Source organism: Argiope bruennichi, chromosome 3 (genome assembly GCF_947563725.1).
Source record: "Argiope bruennichi chromosome 3, qqArgBrue1.1, whole genome shotgun sequence".
NCBI classification, from domain to species: domain Eukaryota; kingdom Metazoa; phylum Arthropoda; class Arachnida; order Araneae; family Araneidae; genus Argiope; species Argiope bruennichi.
In genome coordinates, this window is record NC_079153.1 from 21,208,080 (window position 1) to 21,215,035 (window position 6,956).

Sequence of the window (6,956 nt, forward strand, 5' to 3'; positions counted from 1 at the left end):
CATTTACCAGCTCAATTCTTTAAAGGACAGCTTAACAGTAAATAACTAAAATTAAGAACTGCATCCTCAATAAGGTTCTGCCTATATCATTAAAATAAAAAATCATATTTTATTTGCTTTAAACCTGAAACATTTAAGTTACTCAGTGACCCATAGCGGTGCCTGTAGAAAACTAAAATTAATTTTTTTTTCATTTGACTATACATATATTTTAAATTTTAAATGCTTTTTTTATGTTTTCAGGATTTAAACATATAGCTTATATGCATTATTTGCGTTTGATGTTTATTTTATAATTTTTAATTGCAGTTTTTACTTTCTCTTATACGTAGCACAGAGAAAGTATTTTAATCTTCAGAAATGCGTACTCGAGATTTTGACGAATCTCCACGTTTTAGACCTTCTCTGAGTTCGAAAAATACATTTTCGGAAAATATCAATCTGTCTATGACAAATATAACTCAAACACGACTTAAGTTAGACTGGTGAAATTTGGTATACTATCTTTCTACCAAATCTATAGATTTCTATCAAATTTTGAACAAATTCTGTTCACAGGAAGTTCGTATGTAAGGCTGATCGAATATAAGAACATGAGGACTACGAGACGAAGGGAGCTATATAGATAAAATTCGGTACACATATTTAACATCTATAGAGTAGGCATTTATTAGTTTTGAACCATATCCAATGAAGGGTTGACCGTCTATTCGTCTGCTTTTTTAAAAGCATGTAAACGCAATAACAAAGAAGCAATGACTTAAAAATATAAAATTTAGTATGGGATTTTTTGCAATAACAAATGTAGCTCTGAGTCAATTTTTTATTTCAATCCTTTGGAAAACACGTGTATAAAACACAAATACGTTTTTCGGATACTATTATTTTATACCAGAGATTAATCGCCAAATCCCTCGCCAAGAATCACACAATAGATTCAGTAAAAATGCTATATTTATGCCGAAGGTTAATATTTCATAACTATGGTACACCAATGCTTTGAAAAGCATTTTCCAGGATAACACTTTAACTAAAGAGTATGGGAGAAAGTTTTGGAAAGATCACTTCCAATGGTTCTAAACCGTAATTTATAGTTTTGTGATCTTTTTAGGAATCACTACTTAATCTTTATATTGTTTTGTTTACCTTTGATATTTATTTTTTAAATGCAAGTTTTCTTCTACTGAGTATTCCTCTTTCAAATAATAAAATATAATTCTAAAAATGGGGCTTACTTCGAATATTTTAAATCGTAAAGGTTTATCAAAAAATCGAAATTGAATTTCTGATGATTGCATTATCTTTTTTTCTTTTTTAACAAGAAAATTATAACAAATCTGGTCGTCTGACACCATTCCAAAGATTTGGATTAAAAAATTTAATTATTTTCCCCATAATCCTTAAACTTACTCATGTAAATTATCAAAACTGTAATTTGATAATTTATAAATTCGAAATGATGCAAATGATTCTTTATGCAATAACTGATTTTAAGTTCGAATATCATATTCTGTGGACAGAATGTAGGAAACAATCCTCTGCAATCAGAGAATAGATCTCACCTCTTGACTTTTTAGCATATTCATACAGTATAGTGCGTTCTATTCATTTCACTAACGGCCTGCATCCGGTGACGTAATCACAGAGGAAGCGCTCATTTCCGCAAGTGCTTCATATACCGACTAACGCAATAAACTCGACGTATCTGATATTATCAGCAGAATAGTTCTCCAACGGCCTTTGAGCTTGTTGGATTCGCTATACATTGTAGCACAATGAAGGCCAGGGAGAGTGGTCTCCAAGACACTTTCTCGCACACTCTCCAATAAATTTTTTCCCCTCTTATTCCACATAAAATTGTGAACATTGAGTGCGGCCATGAATACCTAGCATGATAATGATGAGCGATAGTTACGAAATGCAAATCTTTGACTTGAATCTAGCATTTTCACCGAATGTATCATGTATTTTCGACTGTACCAAGAATGTTTATTTTCGATATATATATATACCGAGAATATGTATTTTCGACTGTTTTGGCGAGATTGAAACCAATATTTGACGCGGAATTAAGGTTGAAGTCACCAGATAGCATACCGAATTTCATTGATTTAAATCATTGCTATTATAAGTTACTGCGCTTAAGTGCATACGTAAAAGCAGACTGACAGACGGTTAATCTTTTGATAAATTTAATTCAAAATTTGACAAGAATCTAAATTTTAGACACTAAACCTCTGTGCCAAATTTTATCTACTTTAGCTGTTTGCGTTTTTTAGTTATCCTGTTAAATTGTAATAACTAATCAGGGAAACATTCTGTGAATGCATTTTGTTCAAAATTTAATAGAAATTTACAAATTTGGTCTAAACACCATGTATCATTTTCAGCATAAATCAGCATTCCAAAAGTTATCTGTATAACTCCTTGTATTTTTAAGTTATCGTGTTCACATGCGTATAGAAAGACAGATAGACATTCCATCAAAATTCGTTTGAAAATTTGATGCAAATCTTTACATTTGGTATTTACAAATTTGCTATTAAGATAAACGTTTCGTCAACATCTTGCAATTGAATTTTTTGACGAATTTTTGCTCTCAATTTACATATTTCTTGCAAAAGAAATGTATCAGAGAAGTAGTCTCTCCGAAACTTTCTTGCATAATTCGTAATAAAATTGTAGGAATGAAAAAGACATTCTAACAATTTAATAATAAATATAAATAAAATAATAATACCGCATAAAATTTTGCTTTTTGGATAAAGTCGTGAACGCTACTACTACTCAGATTTTTATTTTCAGAGTTCCATACAGAAGTGTTTTGAGATTCTTTAAATGATGAAAACCGAGTATAAATTTTAAAAGCCCTTTTTTGACCAATTTAAACCAAAAATGGGCACACAACTATAATTTCAGTTGCAGGATCGCATGACAAATTTTATTTATATAAGCTCTGAAATATGCTGTTTACATGCATATGAACTTACAGATACGTTCACAACATTTGACACATTTTGTTTAAAATCCGGTAGAGATCAATATTTTAAATGTTAAATCTGTTCTGCTGAGATCCAAATTTTGTCCCTCTAGCTCTTTACATTTTGTAGTTATTGTATTTACTTGAATTGGGATACACAGACTTCTTCTAAACTGATTTCATTCACAACTTGATAGAATTTTAAAAATTTGTTGTCAAGGATACATATCAAATTATATCCATGTAGTTCAGAACTTCTTTGAATGATCATTTTCACAAACATATACAGATATATAATTCTATAAATACGTTTCTCTGACTCCGGTAGGTCTAAGACATGCAAATTCTTCCAAATCTTGAATTAAATTCTCTTTGTGTAGGTTGTATTCGAAAAAGTAATCATGGGGAGTGATCTTCTCAAAATGTCCTCGCATACTCTCTAATAAATGTGAATTTGCGTTTCAGCATTCTTTTTTTTCCCAGTCGACTGAAATCATAATTTTCCTTTGAATTACGACTGCAGTCTGAAAAATTCACACATCAAATTTGATATATTTAACGCATTGAATTTTTGCGTTGCCACTTTTGCATAACCTGCAGGGAGGCACCTCTAAAAGAGGATGAGATGCTTCCGGTATGGTGGTTGGTTCTCGCCACCCTGGAGGGTACACAAAAAGGTGGGGGATCTGGCTCCTTCCCTCGATGACTGGACATACTTCCTTAGGGAAGGGTTGTACCTTGGCCAGTGATCGCCCTTAGGACTCAACCACAGTTCCCACCAGTGTGGCTGTTGCGGCGGTCCGGTCATTCAGTTTTCTTTATTCGTGTGCCTACCGTGATATGAGTCAGTGATATGACTTACCACTTTTGCATGCTTCTGAAAGTTCAGACCTACAGACATTCAACCCTTTATTTTATTTCGTTGAAAATTTTATAGGTGCCAACACTATAGATGTTAAATCTCAGCACCGAATTTTATGCATATAACTCTCTTCGTATTGTAGCTACCATGTTAATTTGCCTTCGAACATCCAGATAGAACAATCTTTCCCTGAATTGATTTTGCTCAAAATTCGACAGAAATCTATAAATTTAATATTAACATCAAGTACCAAATTTCATCCGTCTAGTTCAAGTCGTTTTTTATCAATTATCTTTGTCACAGACAGATAGGCAGAAATTTTCCAAAAATGTGTCTTTTTAACTTAGGGGATTCGACAAATTCTTAAAGGAATTCAATTCAAATAGGAATTTTTGACGATTATAAAACCTTCTCTACACGTCGCAAATGAGAGAGCAAACATAAGCTTTCAATAAGCTATATCTACAAGGATACTTATATACTGAAAGCTTTTAAACAGTTGGTTAAATATTGACCTAGCAATAAGAAGAAATGGAATGCCGCACTTAAATTGGATTATTAAGTAATACAGACTAAGTGAGGTGTAAAATGATTGATTGGAAATGGCAGTTTATAATTAATGTCATATACTAGAAGTGAAATTAAATATGTATAAAATTAGATGATAAATATTTAATTTTCCGAACAGAAAATTAAAATTTCTTTTTCTATTAAAATTTGAGATGTGACATTGTGATTAAATTTCAGCGGTCACTTACCCTCTGCCGCCACCATCTCCACCCCTCCTCCTTTTTGTATCAAGTTTCATTTCAATTTTGTATCTCGATGTGTAACATGATAGTTGATGTAATTCGATTATATTTTTTTATTGTTATTGTTAGGCAACGCTAGAAGAATTGAAAAATATGGAAAAGAGGACAACGGAAAAAGAATCATAGAGAAATATCAAGAAATAAAGTTTAGATTTACAAAGAAATTTGAAAGAGAAAATTAATCAGAAAGTGAAATATTAGAAGTTTTTGAATACAGTAAATCATACATTTCAAAGATTGCATACAGATTTTACATGTATCATGTATCCATCATATCCAGAACGCAATTTTATCATCAATCTTCTTTAGATTATCATGAGAAATTATGGAGCTGATTTCAAATTTCAAATTTGTCAAGTAATTTCTTTTTTATTTACCGGTTAATTTTGACATCAAAAGCGGAATAAATTATAGGGATAATGTTACTTAATATTTTCTAAATTTTATAAAGACATTTACGTAATATTTTAATGAGATTTCTTTATTTATATTTCATTTTTATTACTAAAATCTCAATAAACCTTTTTTTATTACTTGCAATTCAGATAATAGCTAGGAAAAAATTTCAACTATTATCTGTATTAAAATAAAAGCAGAAAAAAATTTTGATAAATTATGCTCAAAAAACAAACCAAACAGGTGCAATTTGCACAAAAGTTACAGTTATTAATTTTAAATTATATAAAATTTTTGAGCAATCAATTAAGAAATAGCATTTTAATTTGTTAATATTTCGTTTCGATTATATGTATGAGTTATTTGAGAATGAGGTACATAATTTCTAACAATAATCTTAATTAAAGCAACAACTGAGAAAAATTCTTATAATTAAATTTTTACACCACACTAACATATAGATAAATAAGTTTTCACAAGCTCAATATGCGACGACACCTCGATGAATCAAAGTCTTCTAAAGGATATATATAAGTATAATATCACTATTTTAACTTGAAGCCTTGTTTTATTAATGTAGTACTTTAATTTATTTATTGGAACAGAGAAATTCTTATTAAATAATTATCTGAATATTACTTAAATCAAGAAACATATTCTATAGGTCTTCTAGAAGCTCAATGTTAAATGATTCTGTTTTCTGTCCTCACATTTTTTTACAAATGTGCTTCAATTCAGAAAACAGGCTTTTAAGCACCTGATATTTAAATAATTCACGTTTAAATTTTAAATAAAAGAACGAGTATCATAGTTGAAGAAACTGTATAAGGCTTCTAACATTCAATATTTTACATGACTAGCAGAATTTAAAGTTTAAAAATACATTAATGATGACGGGCAAATGTTATAACAAAATAAAAGGTATCCCAAAGTTAACGCAAGATTTGAATTTGACACTCTCCGTGGAATAAAGTGCTGGCAATCCTACTAAAAAAAATACCGCACTTGATGGCTGATAGTTTAGAGTTAGTAAAATGGAGCGTTTTACAACAGAACATCATGTGAACGTATAATTTCTATTAAATAAACAGTTTTTTTTTCCTTTTAAATTATTATATTTTTATTGAATCCGATAGTACAATGGATAGGGCTATATAAGGAATAGCATGTAGGGCAAACGTTTTCCATGGATTTGCTGGCACATACGCACTCTTTTGTCGAAATTTGCCATGACCATTTCTCATAAATGTGGTTGAATTTTATTGATGTAGAGTTGAAGTTCCTCCTTTAATGCAAGCGTACTTTTCGATTTGTTGGCATAGACCTACCTCTGACTCCAAATTATCCCATAAAAAGAAATTCAATGGTGTTAAAGTAAAGTAACATGATCTAGGCGGCCAATTCTCAAATTTTCGAACTGTGGCGGACAGAGTTTCATTATTTATGAAATATTGTTCAACAATGAAAATACATTGTTCGATCGTGTATTGCGCCATTTTTACTAATACTAAATATCAGGTGTCAAATGTTTTTTTTAAACGGGTTGCCAACACAACTGTATGAATGATAAAAATTCAAATCTTGCGTTAAGTTTTGGACACCATTTATAAAATTGAAATTTTCTGAATCTAATAGTTCCGAAAATGTCTGCATTAAGATGATGACAAAATTTTCTCTTAATAAATTCTCTTATGTAAAAATTCTTCTATAAACGACATTTTACAGTTAAAATTTATTCAGTAGAATATTAATTAACCATGCTTTCCTAAAGATAGGCCTCTCATACTTTTTTAAACTTTCAAAATAACATTTTATTTCCAGGAGCCTTACACAGTTTCTTGTATATAAATTATTCGGTCTTCTTTTATAACTTATTACTACTTATTAAATCAGAAATCGGATTTTA